The sequence below is a fragment of the Pelodiscus sinensis genome, chromosome 15, assembly GCF_049634645.1.
Source record: "Pelodiscus sinensis isolate JC-2024 chromosome 15, ASM4963464v1, whole genome shotgun sequence".
Taxonomy (NCBI): Eukaryota; Metazoa; Chordata; order Testudines; family Trionychidae; genus Pelodiscus; species Pelodiscus sinensis.
The window spans coordinates 7,075,038-7,093,698 of record NC_134725.1 but is presented as its reverse complement, the minus strand read 5'-3'; the positions used below and the strand labels follow the sequence as shown (position 1 = coordinate 7,093,698).

The window sequence follows — 18,661 nt, the reverse complement described above, 5'->3', positions numbered from 1 at the left end:
CGAAGACAATGACCAAGCCATTTGTCTCGTGCCATCCCTCTCCAGCCTTCCACAAACTTTGGGCAGGGACACCACTCCTACCCTCTGGCTAATAGGACTCCATGGACCCAACCTCCATCACTTTATCTCACTTCCCTTTAAACTCTGTTCTAGTTGTAGCCTTCACAGCCTCCTGCAGCAAGGAGTTCCACAGGTTAACTATTTGCTTTGTCAACAACAACAACAACAACAACTTTCTCTTACTAGTTTCAAGCCTGCTACCCATTCCTTTCCTTTGGTGTCCTCTAGTCCTTCTTTATGGGAACTAATGAAGAGCTTTTCTGTATGCACCCTCTCCACCCAACTCCTGCTTTTAGAGCCCTCTATCCTGTCCCCCCTCCGTCTCCTCTTTTCTAAGCTGAGAAGTCCCAGTCTCTGTAGCCTCTCTTCATATGGGACCTGTTCCCAACCCCTGATCATGTTAGTTGCCCTCCCCTCTCCCAGCCTTTCTCTTCCCCTCTCCCACCTCCTTTTCCCAGTCTCCCCCAGTTTTTTTTCAATAAAGACAGAGTCAATGTTGGAAGAAACGTTATCTTTATTTTGTACATCAATAAGAAGGGGGGCTAAGGAAGGGTAAGTGGAAGGAGGTGAGGGAGGAATGGGGTACGAGCCCCCGATGGGGAGGACTGGGCTGGCTCTGCGGGCTTCTGGGGGTGGAAGCTCTCCTGCAGCCCCCCAATTACTCCCTCTCCGCAGATGGCAGCCTGCGGCAAGTGCAGCCGGGCTGATGGCCGAGTGGTGTGATGTGCCCAGTGTGGGCACTCAGGGCACTCCAAGCCAGAACTTCTTTGCAAGCGGGGCACCCCTTAGAACTGTGTGTCCGGGGTGGGGGTCGGGACCCTTTAAGCGCAGCCCTCGGCTAGCCTGAGACAGCATCTCCACGCTCTAAGTCCTCCTTTTATGCCCTGCCGGCACTGCTTCCGGCCATCCTTAAGCCCTGTTCAGAGTCCACTCAATGTGGACTTACTAGTTCGAACTAGCAAAACGCTAGTTCGAACTAGTTTTTAGTTCTAGATGCGTTAGTTCGAACTAGCTTAGTTCGAATTAACTAATTCGAACTAAGTTAGTTCGAACTAGCGCTGTAGTGTAGACGTACCCTTAGAGTCTCAATTGGTAGAGATGTCTGTATTGGGGTGTCTTTAGTCTGTGGTGGGCCGCACTGACTACAAAGGAGTTGAGCTGGGGGTGAGTGAAAAGAAATGAACTAACCAACTATACTAGAACTATATACAATGAAGAAAGGGCTGTGATAGAGAAACCGGGTATGCAAGGGAAGGGAACAAACTGTGAAGTAAGGGAAAAAAAATTTTTTTTAAACTAGGAGACAAGGATCGTGACGAAAAATGAAAGAGAACGGGGAATTATAAAAACTATGTATATATGAGTCTTTGGGGATCTCACGCAAAGAACAGAAGTGGAGAGACGCAGTTTGCTCCGTCTGCAGCCTGAGGCGGTTGAGAGGAACTGGCAGGAGTCGGACTGCACACGCACTCAGAGTGGCGCGAATGCCGCGAGACGCCACCGTGTATGCGCAGTCCGGCCAGGTACAACTACAGCAAGAAAAGTCTCCATTTCTGTGGCGCCGGGGCAAGCCCAGCACCTTTGGTGGAGCACCCACGACGAAGGGACTCCTCGAAGAAGAACTTATGTTTTCCTAAAGTGTGGATTTACAGTGTTAGTGGAAATTGCAACAGAAAACATGGAGAAAAACTGGTCAACTTCTTAGCTACATGCAGAAATGCTCCACACAGCAGTGCTGTCTAGGCACCATCTGTCTAATTTTTTTGATGAACACTTCATTTTCAAATGAAAACTACTTCTTTTTCCTTCCTTTCTTCTTCCAGTCATTCACTCTTTGTCTTTCCCCTCTCCTTACCTAGGGGAGGCCTTTTAAAGCAACTCCACTAGTTGTAACTGGCGGTAGGTGTTGAGTGACTTACCTAATGGAAGAATCTTGTTAATTAGCCTCAGGTGTGTTCCTGCCCTAATTTTATTGCAGCAGGGTCTGGTAGTTTCTTTTGGAAAGAGAAAACCACTTATCCAGTGCCCTCTATACCTGTCTTCCACCAGAGTGTGGCAGGCTGCTGGGTTAAGTCTGTAACAGCACCAATAAGGTAAGCAAAAGCTGCCTCATGCAGTTGCTTTGCTGAATTTTGTTCACCGTTGCACTTAGGCATTCAGTGGCTTTCTATCAGGTCAAATCTGAACCTCTGCCCCCAAAAGCTTAGATATTTGCACAAGAAAAATAATCACAAGACATAGTATCAACACAATCAAGCAATAGACAGGGTAGAGGCTTAGACATACAGCTCTCTGCTATGAAGGTTTGATGGCATGGAGCTCTTTGCTGTCTTTATACCCTTCAAGAGCCTTTATAATTAATGAAAACTGACCAGTCACTCATGAACTCCATTCCCCTTCATGAGATCTGTGTATCAGCCCAAGCCATGAACTCCTTCCCCGAGCTCTGTGGGTCTGTCAGACTCTTGATGTTGTATTTGGCTAAGGATTTGTCACTGGCTAGTGTTTGCTTGTTTTTCTCAGATGTTCAGTGAGAAGATGGGCATTCCGTTTGTGTGTCCCAGAATAGATTACCCCAGCAACCAAATAGGGTGGGGAGAGAGGAGTGCCCCAAAGTTCATAAGAAAGCTTTTGTTATGAAGATCTAACACTGTAATCCCATGCTTTGCCACCTGTGGAGAGGAACAGATGGAGAAGGAATAAAAAAATAGATCTAAGCAGGCTCAATGAGCTACTTTTCTTCCCTGGCTTGCAGTGGAATCTCAGAGGTTCTCTACTGAAGAGTGGGGAGCTAGGTGATGTGCAGCTGACTGTCTGAAGCACATTCAGCCCTTGTTGGAATCAAGGACTCCATCTCTATTAGGGCCTATTCACACCACAGCTGACACATTGAACAATCCTGTTTGCGCACAGCTGCTGTGAGCACATTCCAGCTCTACTTTCTCTGTGCAGCATGGACTGTTGTGGTGGGTCCCTTCCGCCACCTTACAGGATACTCTACAATATTAGACTAAGCTACATCCTACCTGTAAGACAATGGGGTTAGACTGCAGCATGGATCTCAGGATGAAAACTTCATGTACATCAGCTAGGAACATAGTGTTAGTGGCCTGTAATGCTAATGTGTTTTCAGTGACAGCACGGGCATGGTTTTAGACAGTTAAATTAGTATCAGTGCTCATTATTTGCACGTATCTGGGAAAAGCAGTGGGTGGGGACTTGTGAAAATGTTCACAGATCCTCAAAGTTGCTTAGGTTTTAGCACAAGGTGTTGTTTAAAATGCTTAATTGCAGAAAATGAAGTATTTGTTATTCTCTAGTTTAAAGCATTTATCAACTAATCAAGGACCAGAAATAACAGTATGTGAATACAGAGATTAGCAAAGGGTGTTAGTGATCTGAAAACTGTCCTCCAAATGATCTGGGGAATATTTACAAATAATGACTGTGCTCTTGAATGTTAGGATCCATTCATGAACAGAAACAACGCCTAAGGACTAAATTTTTCAACAATGAAAATCCGTTTCAAGTGCCCGGATTTTTGAGGGTGCAAATGGACATCAGAAAGAGAGATGATTTTTAGGACATGTGAGTCACTCGCCCTCAGGAAATCAGGTACTTTTGAGAGGTCTCAAGTTAGGCACCCAAAATCATTAGTCAGTTTTGAAAATCTAGCTCTTAATTCATACTAACTAATCCACCTTTCTACAGTATGTAACTTTTGGCCTATCTCCTTGGGATCCCAGAACGCTCTCAGACAGTGGGAAAATATCAGCAAAGGAATGGGTCACTATGAGAACATCTAGGAAAGGAAAGGAATGTAATAGGAGCCATAGGCCATGTGTAGTTATGCTGGAGGAAAAAAAATGTTATTGAGCTATGCTGGCCTTGTCACATGGCCACCAAATACAGACTTAAAGTGACCAAGAACAAGCCTTTAAGAGTAATAGGGAAGGGAATTTTCACTGTCTCTTCTTTCTCATATCCCCTTTTTGAGGGTATAAAACAAGGGTGAAAGCAGAAAGAGGTGATGGAGATTGGTAGCAGCAGCGTTTAGAAGATGAGAAGACACAGTGGCCCACAAAGCATGAATCTAGGTAGAACACTGTCCCTTGCCTCCAGCTTGGCATCCATACTCTATCATCTCCTGTTAACTGAATAAGGATCAGATGGACATTTCCTGACTGTATTTTCATAATGCGTTAATTTGATACATTCTGAGCATCTTCCTGTAGCAAATGTTCCTGAAGCTAATTGAATGTGAAGTCAGGCGGGTGGGGATGGCATGGCAGGGGAAGAAGAGACCTTGGGGAATCTGCATGAAAGGGAATAAGAGGGAGAAAGAACTAAATTTTGGCATAAATTACTGGACAGGTGTGTGTTGTCCCCTTATACCAAATTCTGATAGCAGCTGCTAACACTCTTTTCTCTGTCCTTTTCTTCTCCTGTTTTTTTTTCTTTTCTTTTCTTCTTCTCTCATCCTGTTTATATTGTGTTTTGCTGCCTTTTGTCCTTTTCCCTCTCCCCATTCTTCCACTTGACAGAAAGCTTCATGCTATGAGCAGTGAGCGTGTCTGTGGAGGCTGCCCAAGGCTGGGCTGTGCAGAGAAGAGAAGCTTGAAGTAGACAGGTGCTGCTAGAACCTTCCTCTTGGATGTGTGAGCTGACTCCACTGCTTATATCCCTTAAGGACCACAGTCGGAGAAGGGTAGGAAGATGGATGGTCTTACCTACAAACTCAGCAACATGTTTGCAGTGAATAAGCATGTGGCCTGCAACTTCCCCTCCCATGTTGTTCCCCCCTACTCCCAGTGAAAGAGAAGAAACCTGAATGGAGAGAAATGGAGTCACAAACAGATCTAAATGGAAAGCTGGGAGAATGAGAACAGGGAGCACGGGCAGGGAGGATGCCATCTTGTCGGTAAACATCTGTGTTTCAGGGCCTGCTGATAATTCTGAGGGAACATGTCCCTCTAGTAGCCTTATATAATCTAAGGGGAACCCCACTGGCTCCAGGAGGCTATTCACTGTGGAAATTAGTGCAGAAACTAGTTGCCAGAGCGCATGTTTGCCAAGTACATGCATGTTTGCCTGGAGCCTTTTAGTCAGACCCCTCTGGGTACACTTTTTCTTCTTTAGTGTTCTGCTTGATGTTTTGTGCTTTCTAATTCATCCCAGCTGAGGTCAAATGTCAGGGTTTGACTTGGTTACCACCATTTGCTTTGTGCTAGAAAGATGTGTTCCATCTAAATTGCTCAGTATGTTTTATAGACAACTATGACTGGCTATGCCTCTGAGACAGAACTGTCACCGTTGTGGCAGAGATGGACATAACATGAAGAGCACCTGATTCATAATCTTGTTCTTTAAGCACAGCCTAGCTGTGTTCCTCTTACATCTTTAATGTTCAAAATCCAATAGTCCCCAACATTCCACCCACATTCTCTGCATTCACAGGTCTGTTTTCCTGTCCATTCTCTTTCCTTCAACCCACACTTCATTTTAAATTCCAGATTCAGAAAACCCTATAACTTCCCCTCTCCATACCATCTTTCTTGAATTTCTCCCAGGACACTCACCCTGCTCCTCAGACACTTTTTTTAGATTTGTCTGTCTCTGCCTAAATGTTCCTTTTTACATGCCTGCTGCCATATCCTCTCCTCTCCATGGCATCATTCTTACTTGCTCCTTCAAGGTTGTCTACCAGTTGTCATCTCTGTGTTCCCTTCCAGCTGCTCACAGCACAGCTGTGCATGTCTCCACAGCACATAATACCATCAATAGATCCTTGTTTGAAAATATGACCCTAAACATGAATGAATATGAATGTGAGAGTGGAATGGGACTTAGGCTATGTCTAGACTACATTCCTCTGTCGAAAGAGGGATGTAAATGAGCCCGATCAAAAGTGCAAATGAAGCACGGATTTAAATATCCTGTGCTTCATTTGCATGTTCACATTCGATTGCTGTTTCGAAAAAGGGTGTTTTGGAAGTGAAACTGCAGTCTAGACGCGGTTCCTTCGGGGAAAAAAACCCTTTTTTGAAAGAACCTGTAGTCCTGAAAAAATGAGTAAGGGTTCTTTCAAAAAAAGTTTTTTTTTTTTAAAGAATTGCCCACTTTTTCACATCAAAGAATTTAAAAAAAAAGGACTCTTTGACCCCCATTAACCACACCACTCCTAACCCGTTAACCACACCCCTAACCCCCATTAGCCACACCCCCTGACTCCCAATGGCCAAGCCTCTGTAGGTAACATGGTCTGGGCAAGATGGACACATGACCAGAAGTAAAAGGTGTCATGTGACCCCTCTAAGGACTTTTCTCACCATCCTCCTACGAATAGGGATTAGTTTGGCCCCCACCAAACCTCCTCATGCAACTATCCTGCAATTGCATTAACCCAAGGGCTGTGTCTACATTGGCATCTCTTTCCGGAAAAGGGATGCTAATGAGACACTTCGGAATTGCAAATCCGCGGGGGATTTAAATATCCCCCGCGGCATTTGCATTTACATGGCTGCCGCTTTTTTCCGGCTCGGGGTTTTTGCCGTAGAAAAGCGCCAGTGTAGACGCGATTCTCCGGAAAATAAGCCCTTTTCTGGAAGATCCCTTATTAAAAAATCCCTTATTATTAATAAGGGATCTTCCAGAAAAGGGCTTATTTTCCGGAGAATCGCGTCTACACTGGCGCTTTTCTCCGGCAAAAACCCCGAGCCGGAAAAAAGCGGCAGCCATGTAAATGCAAATGCCGCGGGGGATATTTAAATCCCCCGCGGATTTGCAATTCCGAAGTATCTCATTAGCATCCCTTTTCCGGAAAGGGATGCCAATGTAGACACAGCCAAGGTGTGTGACATTAACTCGGGGGCAGAGAGGCTGGGGGAAGTGTTCCCTTTAAGAGTTTCCTCCCATGAGCAGAATGAATTTGATGTTGTGCACCAGTACTGAGTTCATGTGGCTTGTTTGGATGTTCCACCCAAGTTATTAATAAATATTTTTAAACCTTTACCTTTTCCCTCTGCTGCCATGTCTCCTCCCCTTGCTCCATCAGCTCCCCTGGTGCCTGCTGCCCCCCAGCCCCTCACCCTCCTCTGCTGTCCTGACTTGAACTCCTGCCCTTCTCACTGCCCTCAGCCCTCCTGAGACCTGCCCCCCTCCACCAGCCCTCCTCTCCCCCCTGTGCCCACTCCCTTTGGCATAAGCACTTTTGAAAAGCTAATGCCCCACTTTACTCTGAATATTGGGTCCTTCAAGATTTCTAGACAGTCATCATGGCCTCACTTGTCTGGGTTTACCTGAAATTTTAGAAAAAGCTCCCTCTAATAGCCTCTCCCAGTGGCACTTACATTATCTTAAATGAGTAGGCCATTTTCCTTCTTTTCCTTGGGAAGGCCAGTGCATCATTTCTCTTTGAGGTAGCGGAGAGAGGTTCCACCTTCATTCTGGTCTCAGTCCTGGACAGTTTTTCTGGATTTTTTTCTGGCAAGGCAGGACTCCAGCGCATGATCAGTGAAAATTTCCAATTTCTCCTATAACACATTTAAATATTTTTCACTTAGGCTGGATCTCTGCAATAATAGCACTCAGAACCAAAAGGACTTCTCTACAGCTTCCGGATGCCTGATATGACTCTGCTCATGTACCTTGCAACTCATAAAGGTGCCATTTTCTTCATCTCAGTCCAGTTGCTAACATGTCAAAACATACAAAAGTTGTGCTATTTTTACCTGGAGGCTCAACAAACCCAAAATACTGATTATTAAATGGGGGAAATCATCATAATAACTCTGATACTGGATGGCTGTCACTACCTCTTCCCATCCTTTGTCATGGACTGGGCAAGGTGTTATTACAATACAGACTAGTAAATAAACAGAAAATGTCAGATTCCAGTCCTGTATAGGGGATTGAGAAAAATGCCCCTGGATTCTTTCATCTCATTGCTTGTTGCTGAACTGATAATGGGAGAGAGCCTTTACTGTTTAATCCAAGCTGTGTGTATAAGAAGGGAAGGGAATTCATTAAACATTTGTATTGTGGTATTACCTCAAAGCTTCAGCAATCTGGATTCTCATAATCCCAGGTGTGGCATAACCACTCTGTAAAAGCACTTACAATATAGAGACAAGTCATGATTGTTAAGATGGACAAATAGGAGGAGGGATGGGACAGTATAGGTAACAAGTTTTAGCTCAGATTAACTGTGTATAGTTCATAGCCAGTCATGAGCTCTAATTCCCTGTATGCACTATGGAAGAAGCTTGGGGGAGGCTAAAGTGGTGGCCTTGTGAATTTTTACTGGGAGTATGGGAACAAGTGCAAAAGAGTTTGTGAGTGAAGCAACTAAAGAAGTAATTTGAAGCTGGCAGCATTGAAGGAGCAAAGGCAGGAATCAGCTTTGCGGTGAGATGGGAAGATGAGTCAGAGCTAAACTGTGAAGGGCACTGAAAGTAGGGACAAATTTGTGCTTGATTCACTGAAAGAAAGTGATCCAATGAAGAGACCTAGGTTGAAGTCATTAAAAAGGCCCATTCTTTGCCTAACTCTGTTCCCACTGATGTCCATAATAAAACACGTGTTGATTTCAATAGAAGCAATGTTAGGCCAACAGTGAGTACTTTTGAAAATCCATCACTGTCATCTCCCCTGCATTGCTTTGTCACGAGGATTTCATAGGTTGCTAATGCATAAGAAGCCCAGCAATAAGAGGCTCTGCCATCCTGATGATGTTGCAGCTTTCTACAGGAGATATCCTGTAGAAAGGTGAGGGTATATTTACTATTGTAACCAAACGTTCCCCATACCCTAAAGCTCAATACTACCTGATCAATGCATTTGATGCAAACAGTAAATTGCACATGCACTTGCAAACACACACATACGATATTCCAATATATGGTGCTGACAGTTGTGATAAAATTCACTGCCACGTAGTACACAGAATTTACAGGCACCTTTGACTTCCTCCCTTCCTTTAATCCATCTCCTCTGGAATTTATTCTAACAATCCAAAACTTTCTGACCAGATTAAAACAGATGCTATTTTAAAATGAATTAAAGGGTCTGAGTAAATGTTTTCTTCTTTCTCTCCCAGCAGTGTATTTCTACCTAATCTAAAACATTGCATGGGGCTGAAGTGTAGGATGGGCAATTTTTGGTCTTGATCCATTAATCCAAAGTCTAATATCTTGTGATTAATCGGGGCTAGAAATGTGCTTTGTTTTAGAAAGCCAGAAGTTCATCCCTCTGAATTATATAAGGCTTTTTTGCTTCAAGATTGGGTAAGGCACATTTCTGAACTTAAAACTTAAGTATCATGCAAAGAAAGCTATAGTTTTTTTAAACTACTACTGTAAAGGGCTTGCTTATACTGGAAAATTCAATTGTGTTAGAAAGCAACCTTGAGGTACTGTGATAACATGTTAAACAAGACTATAGAGTTATTCATGGCCTGTTGACATAATGTTAAATCTGACCATTCTCATCTAAAATGAAAACTAAATCATAGTTCACCCTTTTTTAGTTGCCAAAATTCCTCATGATCAACATGATGTAATTGTCTAGTATTGACCAGTCCTTTGTTATGAAAAATATCCTACAGCCTAGAAAATGTGGGCCCAGTTAAAAACATGAAAGGGACAAAGGAATATTTAAAGTGTTATAATTTTCTTTCCTTCAAGGCCTGAATCTAAATTCACAGTAATGAAGTCCCAGCTTGACAAAGCACTGGCTGGGATGATTGAGTTGGGATTGGCCAGGGGGTTGGTCTCTTCCAACCTTGTGCTTCTATGATGGGAGCCTAACAATGATGGAGAGGAAAAAATAGCACCTATAATTACTAGCACTCAGGCTTGGATGAGCCACATTGCAGACACTGAGAGAGATGCAGTCTGGCATCCTCTAATGACACCACTACCAACAGTGGCTGCTCAGTGTAAAACAGCGGTTCCTAGCCAGTCGATCGGGATCTACCGATCGATCTTGGAGCCTCTGACAGGTGATCCTGAGTGGTTTGGCTGGGAAGCTATCAAGAGCCGGCACTTCAGCTGCCCCTTCACCCACTGTCATGCTGCTCCTGCCCTCTGCCTTGGAGCTGCCCCCCTGGGAGCCTCCTGCTTGCAGGGTGTGGGAGGAAGAAGGGGGGGCTGATGTCAGGGTGTTCATCCTCCCCCCCACTCCTGTACCGTGTCTCAACTCAGAGAAAAGTGGATGGAAGGAGCTTGACAATGCAAATCTCTGTCATTCTCATACACTGTGTGTGTCTGTCATTCTCACAAGCACACACTATCCTTCACTCTCATCTCCTGACCCAACACGTGCCTGGGGCAGGGGGAGGTTTTTGCTTTTACTGCTTGCAAAGTGGGTTAGTTTTAGTTTTAGGTGGTCTGTGCATTTCATAACTTTCATCTCTCTCATTGAGCCCACCACCCTGAATTCCCCAGGCAAATGCCCCATCCCTTAAACCACTCCAGAACTCACCCCACCTCCGGAGGGTCCCTTATCCTGCTTCCTAATATGGGATCCAGCTCCACCTCTGGGGCAGCCAGTATTGGCTACTCAGCTGCTGCCTGGATGGATGGAGGGACTCAAGCTCCTAACCCTGTGCTCCCCAGCAAATGCCATGTCCCCTAGTCCATTCAAGAACCCACACCACCTCACTTCCTTCAGAGGGTCCCTTATCCTGTGTTGGCTGTCTGGTCACTCCCAGGGTAGGCAGAGGGGTGGGTGGGACTTGAACTGCTCAGAGGGGACAGGACTTGAATCCACCCCTCTGTACACCCCAGGTGAATGCCCAATTCACCTAAGCCACTCCAGAACCCACCCCACCTGCAGCTGGTCCTTTATCCTGCCTTCCTAATATGGGAGCCAGTTCCATTCCTGGGGTAGCCTATGTTGGCTGTCTGGCCACTTCAAGGGTAGTTGAAGGGGGTGGGACACAAGCCCCCAACCCTGCACTCCCTAGGCAAATGCCTTATTCCTAAGCTACTCCAACCCCCCCCCCCCCCCCCAACCTTTAGAGGGTCCCTTATCATGTGTTGGCTGTCTGGCCACTCCCAGGGTGTGCAGAAGGGGGCAGGACTTGAACCCACTGCCCTGCACTCCCCAGGCAAATCCCCTACTCCACACCAGAACCCACCCCACCTCCTTATCATTAGGGTGTCCCCTCCCACACTCTGAACCCCTTGGCCCAAGACCAGAGCCTGCACCCCAATCCCCTACCCCAGCCTGGTGAAAGTGAATGAGATTTGGGGAAGAAGGGGGATGGAGTGAGCAAGGTGAGGCTTCAGAGAAGGGGTGGAGCAGGAGCAGTGGTTAAAAAGGTTGGAGACTGATGTAAAATATCTTGGCTGTACCAAAGCTGGATTCCTAGGCTGTGTCCAGACTCAGGGGTTTTTTTTGGGAAAAGTAGCCTTTTTCCGAAAAAACTTCACCTGCGTCTAGACTGCAGCCGCGTTCTTTCGAAATTAAATCGAAAGAACGCGGCTTTTCTTTCGACGGTGGTAAACCTCATTTCACGAGGAAGAACGCCTTCTTTCGAAAGTGCTTCTTTCGAAAGAAGGCGTTCTTGAATGTAAATAGGGCTTCTTCGAAAGAGAGCATCCAGTGTGCTTTCTTTCGAAAAAGTGGCTTTCTTTCGAAAAAGTGGCTTGCTCTTTCGAAAGTTCCGCGTGCAGTCTAGACGCTCTCTTTCGAAAGAGGCTTGCAGTCTAGACATAGCCCTAGACAGAGCCAGCTATGGCATCATCTGTAAATGATGATCCATTAGCTTCTCTTTCCCTCTCCAATTCTTTCAGCTAATTCATTAACTTCCCATGCTTACCTGTTAGATGCACATTTGTTAACTTTTACCCATCACATCCCACTTCTCTGGGGGAACCATACAATACTCTGCCTGTCAGGGCAATGAAAAACTCCAGCTGGAGTGAGTCCAGCAGCACAGACCAGCAGTTCAGTCCTCTTGGGACATTCCAACCTCTTGGTCCTCTTGGCAGAAGCCGTGTTGTGTGCATGTGTCTTGCTTCACCACTCCCACCTCCTGGCTCTGAGCATCAAATGGTGCTCTGCTAGTGAACTGATAGTTGGGGTGAGGTGGAGAAGGGGGCTTTTATGGAGAGGGATTGTTTTTATCCTTCGATGGTTGTCTAATTATGTCAGAAAAGGGCTCTCCCTGCCTGCAAGCACAGCCTGGCTTCATGGAAGCATCAGGAAGATGATTTATGTTACTCAGTTGGCTGTAGCTGAGCTGATGCTGCTAGTTCTCATTATGCCGGGGCCACAAAGAGTTTATTTTAATGTCAGTGTGTTTGTGGATGGAGATGTGGATAACTGCCAGTTCTCTAATGTGGAAGGCAGGATAAGAGAGCGTAGCTAGGAGGACAGAAACACCTACATGGGTAAGTGGCTTTGTATAAATCAGTTGTCTTCAACCTTTTTACACTCAAGATCACTTTTTAAATGACAGAACAAGCCAAGATCTACCGCCCCGCCCCTTCCTTGAAACCCCGCCCCTTCCTTGAAGCCCCGCCCTCTCTATTCTCCTCCTCTCTATCACTTGCTATCCCCAACCCTTATACTGCTGTTTTTTTCCCCCAATTCTTCTGTAGGAAGAAGTTTTTCCAACATTTGGCCTGTCTTGACTGGACCAAATGTCAGAAAAATCCCTTCTTTTGGAAGACCCCTTATTCCTTGTGGAAAGAGGAATATAGGGGTGACTGAATGTCAGCCGACGGTCAAGGCAGTGTGTGCGTGTGTGTTACACCCAAGTCTTCAACTGCTGAGACACAAAGTCTCGTTGCAGTGGGCAGCCTAGGAGGCTGGAGGGCGCCCCAAAAAATAGTTTAATGTCTGTGACTTTACTGCTAGGACCGGGGTCCCATCGCAGAGGGCAGCCAACAGGCTCTCAGATGCCCCAAGCTTATAGGAAGAGCTTATTACACTTCAGATTTTAGCTGCTAGAATCTGTGATTCCTTCGCAGCGGGCAGCCTCGGGGAGTCTGAGAAGTGCCCCAATGGATTTTGCCACCTGGGTGTGACACAAATCCAAATGCCCAAGCTCTTCCTATACTGTCCCTAATGACCGGCTGAAGTTCTTTTTTAAATTGTGCCTGGTTCTGTTACAGCAACTGAAGGAGTCAGGTTAAAACTTAAACAGTTACAGGTTTATTGAGGAAGCTTATAAATCATATGGTTGCAATGGCTATTGCTCTATTTCTTAACTACTAGCAAAATATAGATCTTAAAAATGGTTACAAAGAAGATAAAGATAGAAAAATAGAAATAATGGTACCAAGTAACAGCTTACTCTTTCTATGTGTACACTTAAGACAGAGGACCACATCCAGGTACAATTTTTACCCCCTTCTGTGCCTCTCGACTCCAGCATGTCAGGCCAGGGCCGGTCCCTCAATTCCTAGGAAAGACGAAAATACGAGGTGGGCGTCCCCATATAACCTCGGGAGGTCAAACACCTAACCCAACCAGCAGGTAGAGGGTAGAATGACACTCAAAGTGAGTGTGTGCTGGACCCATCTTTTATACCCATTTTGGGTCACGTATTTCTCTTTCTTATCTGTGATGCCAAATAGTGCTGGTCTGCCTTTTGTGAGACCAGTTCTTACAAGGGAGTTGTGAACTTAATTTACACTTGTAAGAGAGATAACTAAATTGGAATTACTGGGGGATTCTTTTCTCAGTGGGAAATTCCTCTCCCAGGGACTGTGTGTGTTCGAATCAACATGGGTGCCAGCCGGGGCAGTTCTTGCAGCCTCGAGGCCAGCTTACTGACTTAATCGCTCTCTCTCTCTCCACATATCTGTTTTCAGCTCCTCAGGATCAGATGAGCCAGCATAGACTATGCTGATATTATTGCTCCTTCTCTGTCCTGTATGCTTCAGGAACCTCAGAGAGGCAAATAAGATGGATGAGATGGGGGGGGGGGCGGTCTCTCTGGCTACACTGAAAGATCATGTTTACTCTTCCACTAAAAGAAGTGGAAGAACAAACGCATCCCTAGATGCGGATGAGTTTTTCTGGGATATCTCCAGAATCCTGAAAAACTCCTGCAGTCTAGCCATATCCTTGCTGGGTTGAGACAGGATGTGTAGGGCTCTGGGGTGGGAATGAGGGATTTGGGTATGGGAAGGGGTGAGAGGTGCAAGCTCTGGGAGGAAATCTGGATTCAGGAGGAGGTGGATAAGGGGACGCTGGTTCAGAGAGGGGGCTCCAGGCTGGGCAGTGTTGGGGTCAGATGTAGGGTTAGAGTACTAAGCAAGCCACAGACTTCTGGATGTGAGGGTGCAGGAATTTGGGTTGGGGTATGTGAGGGTCTTAGGGCAGGGGGTTCCAGTGTAGGATAGGCTCAGATGTAGGGTCTGGGGGAACGGGGAGTGAAGGAGTATTATGATGCTGTGGCCTGATGGGGGCTTGTCCCCCATTGGGGGTTTGTTGGTCAGGCTTCATTTTTAAATAAAATACTGTGTCAAACACAAAAAGTTTCTGCATTGTCTTTATTTCTGAGAAGGGCAGGGAATCTGTTTTGAGTCAGGGGTCACTGACCCACAGAAAAGTCAGTTGGGGCCACACAAGTGAGATGCAAAAAAACCCTCCTCCAACCCCGCCCCCCTAAGCTTCACTGTGGCCCCAACTGTGTTGGTGGGAGCAGGGGACATAGTACTGAGGAAGGGTGCTAGTGGGTGCTTTGGCAGGGGACAGGGTGCCAGTGGGGACAGAGTTCTGCAGCTGGGGACAGGGGAGAGGGAACAGGGTGCCAGGAAGGCAGGGGACAGGCTTCTGAGGCTGGGGAGTGGGGAGAGGGAACAGGGGGCAGGAGAGAGGGAACAGGGAGCCAGTGGGGGCAGAAAGTCCCCTGCACCCACCTCCTCCCAGGATTTCCTCCCCAGAGGGAAGACGGTGTGTGCCTCCTCCGGGGCCAACTCCCCCTCCTGTGGTGCAGCCAAACCCCTGTGCGTGCCTGCCCTGGGGCCAAACCCCGGGGCTGGTCCCCGCTCCCAAGGCGCAGGGAAAGCCCTATGCTCGACTCACCCCTCCTGCGATGCAGGGAAGCCACCGCACTCCTCCTCCGGGGCTGGTGCCCCCTCCTGCAGTGCGCCCAGAACACCACAGAGCTGTGGGAGGGGAGCAGCCAGCGCACTTCTGGAACCCCCGGAAGTGGCATGAAGCTGCAGGCAGGACTTCCGTCCACCCCGCGGGAAGCCGGCACTACGTAGAAGGTAGGTAGTGGGGTTTCTCGAAGGTGGGGGGGAAATAGGGGGTGGGAGGTGTGAATGCCTCGCGATCGACTGGTTGAGGTCTCGTGATCGACCAGTTGGTGACCATGGGTCTAAATGATCTCCTCTACTGACACCAGTTTCATCATTCTCATTTGGTGCAGAGGGAAAGAGAACTCCACAAACAAGGAATTAATCTGTCAAGCCCAGCTTCAGGGTCAGGGAAGCCAACCAGCAATGTTCTCTCTCGCACCACCCAGGGGAACAGTGTGTGTTCAGAGGGCAAATAAAGATGACAGTTACCCCAGTTTGTCATTGCCCTGAGTTAGGGCTGTTTTCCAGGATTCTGCGCAATGGAGGCAGCAGCTTTGGGGCTACGTTTACACTGCAGACTTCTTGTGCAAGAAGCTTTTGCGGACGAGAACTTCCGCAAAAACTTCTTGCACAAAAGCGCGTTCACACTGCAAGGCTATGTCTAGACTGCAGGCTTCTTTCGAAAGATGCTCTTTCGAAAGCATCTTTCGAAAGAGCAACTTTCGAAAGATCGCGTCTAGACTGCAGGCGGATCTTTCGATAGAGGAAATCCGCTTTTTCGAAAGAGAGCACCCAGCGAGTCTGGATGCTCTCTTTCGAAGACGGCCTCTTTACATTGAAGAACGCCTTCCTTCAAAAGAGGAACTTTCGAAGGAAGGCGTTCTTCCTCGTGAAATGAGGTTTACCGCCATTGAAAGAAAAGCCGCGTTCTTTCAAAATAATTTCGAAAGAACGCGGCTTGAGTCTGGACGCAGGGGAAGTTTTTTCGGGAAAAGGCTACTTTTCCCGAAAAAAACCCTGAGTCTGGACACGGCCCAAAAGTGCATTGGAAAAGTGATGTGCTTTTGTGAAAGAAAGCATCCAGCCTGCATGGAGACTCTCTCGCAAGAAAGCTCTGATGGCCATTCACAGAATGACCACCAGGGCACCTGTGCTTCTTTCAATAGGCTGTTTTTGCACAACCCCTCCGTTTCCCGCCCACACACACCTTTTCGTGCAAGAGTTCTTGTGAAAAAAGGACCTATTCCTTGTAGAAAGAGGAATACCTATACCGCAAATGCCCCTCTGTTCTGTCGATTCACTGCAAATTTTCTCACTTGAGGTGTGGATGGTCTGCGAGGTTTTGCACAAAAACTCTGCAGTGTATACATAGCCTGGGATATAATTTCCAATCCTGATGGGAGGGATAGGATGAGAGATCTAGAAATAATGCAGTATTAGCAAATGTCCATCTGAAAAGATAAAGGAGCAGCAGATGTCCCTACCAGAGCATTCAAGCCAACTAGTATTATCCATAAGATTTTATATGTATATGAGAAATAACATAAATGTAACCTGCTGAATCAGAGAATCATTTCTTAAAGCATGAGCATAAGACATTGGCATGGAGAGAGAAGTCACCTAGTTGTCTACAGGCAGTGGTTCTTCCCCAAGGAGAAAGGGAAAGGAGTGGCTGTGTCTGTTGGACACAGAGGCTATGTCTAGACTGCAGGCTTTTTACGCAAGAAGCTTTTGTCGGAAGAAATTGTCCACAAAAACTTTTTGTGCAAGAGAGCATCCACATTGCAAAAGAGCATCAAAAATGCGATGCGCTTTTGTGAAAGATAGCGTCCAGACTGCCTGGAGGCTCTCTCGCAAGTAAGCTTTGATTGCTGTGGAAAGAATGGCGACCAAGGTACCTGTGCTTTTCTTCTTCCCTCTTCTTGCACAAAAAAACCCTTTTCCCCCTCTGCACACACCTTTTTGCGCAAGAGCTCTAGTGCAAAAAGGCATTCTTCCTTGTAGAATGAGGATTACCAATTCCGCAAAAACTCTTCTGATCTTTCAATTTACTTGCGCAAAAACACGCTTGAGGTGTAGATGCTTCGTGAGTTTTTGAGGAAAAACAGCTGTTTTCCCGCAAATACTCTGTAGTGTAGACATAGCCAGAGCTATCTTTGTCTATGATGAGGGCTGTCTCTCTCCAGTACGATTGATATCTTAACAGCTCTTGAGGGAGGAAGGACATGTTCAACCTAATGGGATAATGGAATAATATGTACAGCATTTCAGCATTGAGACAGGCCAGCTGGTTGCTAAAACCACAAATAACCAAAGAAAAACAATTTTTAAATGTCTCAGGAAGCAGTTCAGTGCATAAGGAGAGGGGGGATGATTTGTATATAAAGGATAAAACCTATTCTATTCCACCATATCAAGGATGATAAACTCATTCTGTGGAGAAGACCAAATTCCAACTTTAATGTTGACCTTAGGGGAGCTATAAATTTAGAGCTATATTTTCCTTTGGGCCTACAACAGAATTCCCACTGATAGCAATGGGAGGTCTGCACAAAGATCAAGGGTAGAATTTAGTTAGCAAACCTTTAGTTGTTAGCATCCTTAATCATTTGTTCAGAAATGACATCTAAAGTATCATTTGAAAATATCCTCCTCTTTATGGCCAGTGCTATCTCTGGCCTTTTGTTTCTCTCTGTCCCCATTCTCTTTTCTGTGCTTCTATTTCTCTTAATCTTTTTTAGTGCACTCTTTTCTTTCTTCTGCAGCTAGTCCCAGTTCCTGTGCCCACAGGCTTCCTTTTAACAATGAAGTAATTAATGCTGGCATTTGAAAGTCTCATCATTAGCTTTTAGGGCTAGCAGGCTGGTGAGATTTCTGGGTTAGAGAATTCACTCTGCCCAGAGGATATATTTCAGGTTGTCTATGGACCAAAGCAGACAGCACTGCCTCAATTACAGTTGGGTCATTACAGCCTCCTCCCAATTTACGAACCGGTTACGGACCAAGCAATTGGTCGTAACTCGATTTGTTTGTAAATCAGACCCCTTAGCGTTACACGTGACCGCGGTGTTCGTAAGTGTGGATCACGTTCGTAACTCTGGGTCTGCCATTTACAACAGCTTTGATCGTAACTGAGAATGGTCATAAGTTGACGGTTCACAACTCGGGGACTGGCTGTATTTGGAAGGTTGTCTTCGAAACCAAGAGGGCTAGAAACTTTTCTCTTTAAATGAAAGATGAGGTCCTGCAAGCCACAGAGAGCTGATGTCAGAATGCTTGACCCTTTGGAAAATATGAGTCTCTTGTGGTTTTTTTCAGCCCAGGGCCCCACATATGGTTCCTTCAGATAATATGCCGGCTCCTGAGTGGTGACTGTAACTTCTTTTAGCTTACTGCTCTGACTGGCCAGATTCCAATCTCAACTACACGGCATACATATTAAATAACTCTAAATTTACACCTCTGTAATTGAGACTACAATCTGGAACGATGACAAGAGATTAAGGACAACGCTAGTGACAAGATGCCAATGTATGCCTACTCAGGATCACAGAGAA

At 46.1% G+C, this 18,661-nt stretch overlaps 1 long non-coding RNA gene across 2 annotated transcripts in view; it reads right to left on the bottom strand.

The window, feature by feature from the left end:
* LOC142818458 (uncharacterized) overlaps positions 1-18,661 on the bottom strand; it is a 60,650-nt gene extending 41,989 nt beyond the window's left edge. For both annotated transcript variants that reach the window (XR_012895933.1, XR_012895934.1), the window contains exons 1-2: positions 13,367-18,661; positions 7,410-7,592 (exon numbers count right to left, since the gene is read on the bottom strand). This is a non-coding gene — a long non-coding RNA (uncharacterized LOC142818458). The remainder of the gene's footprint in view (positions 1-7,409; positions 7,593-13,366) is intronic.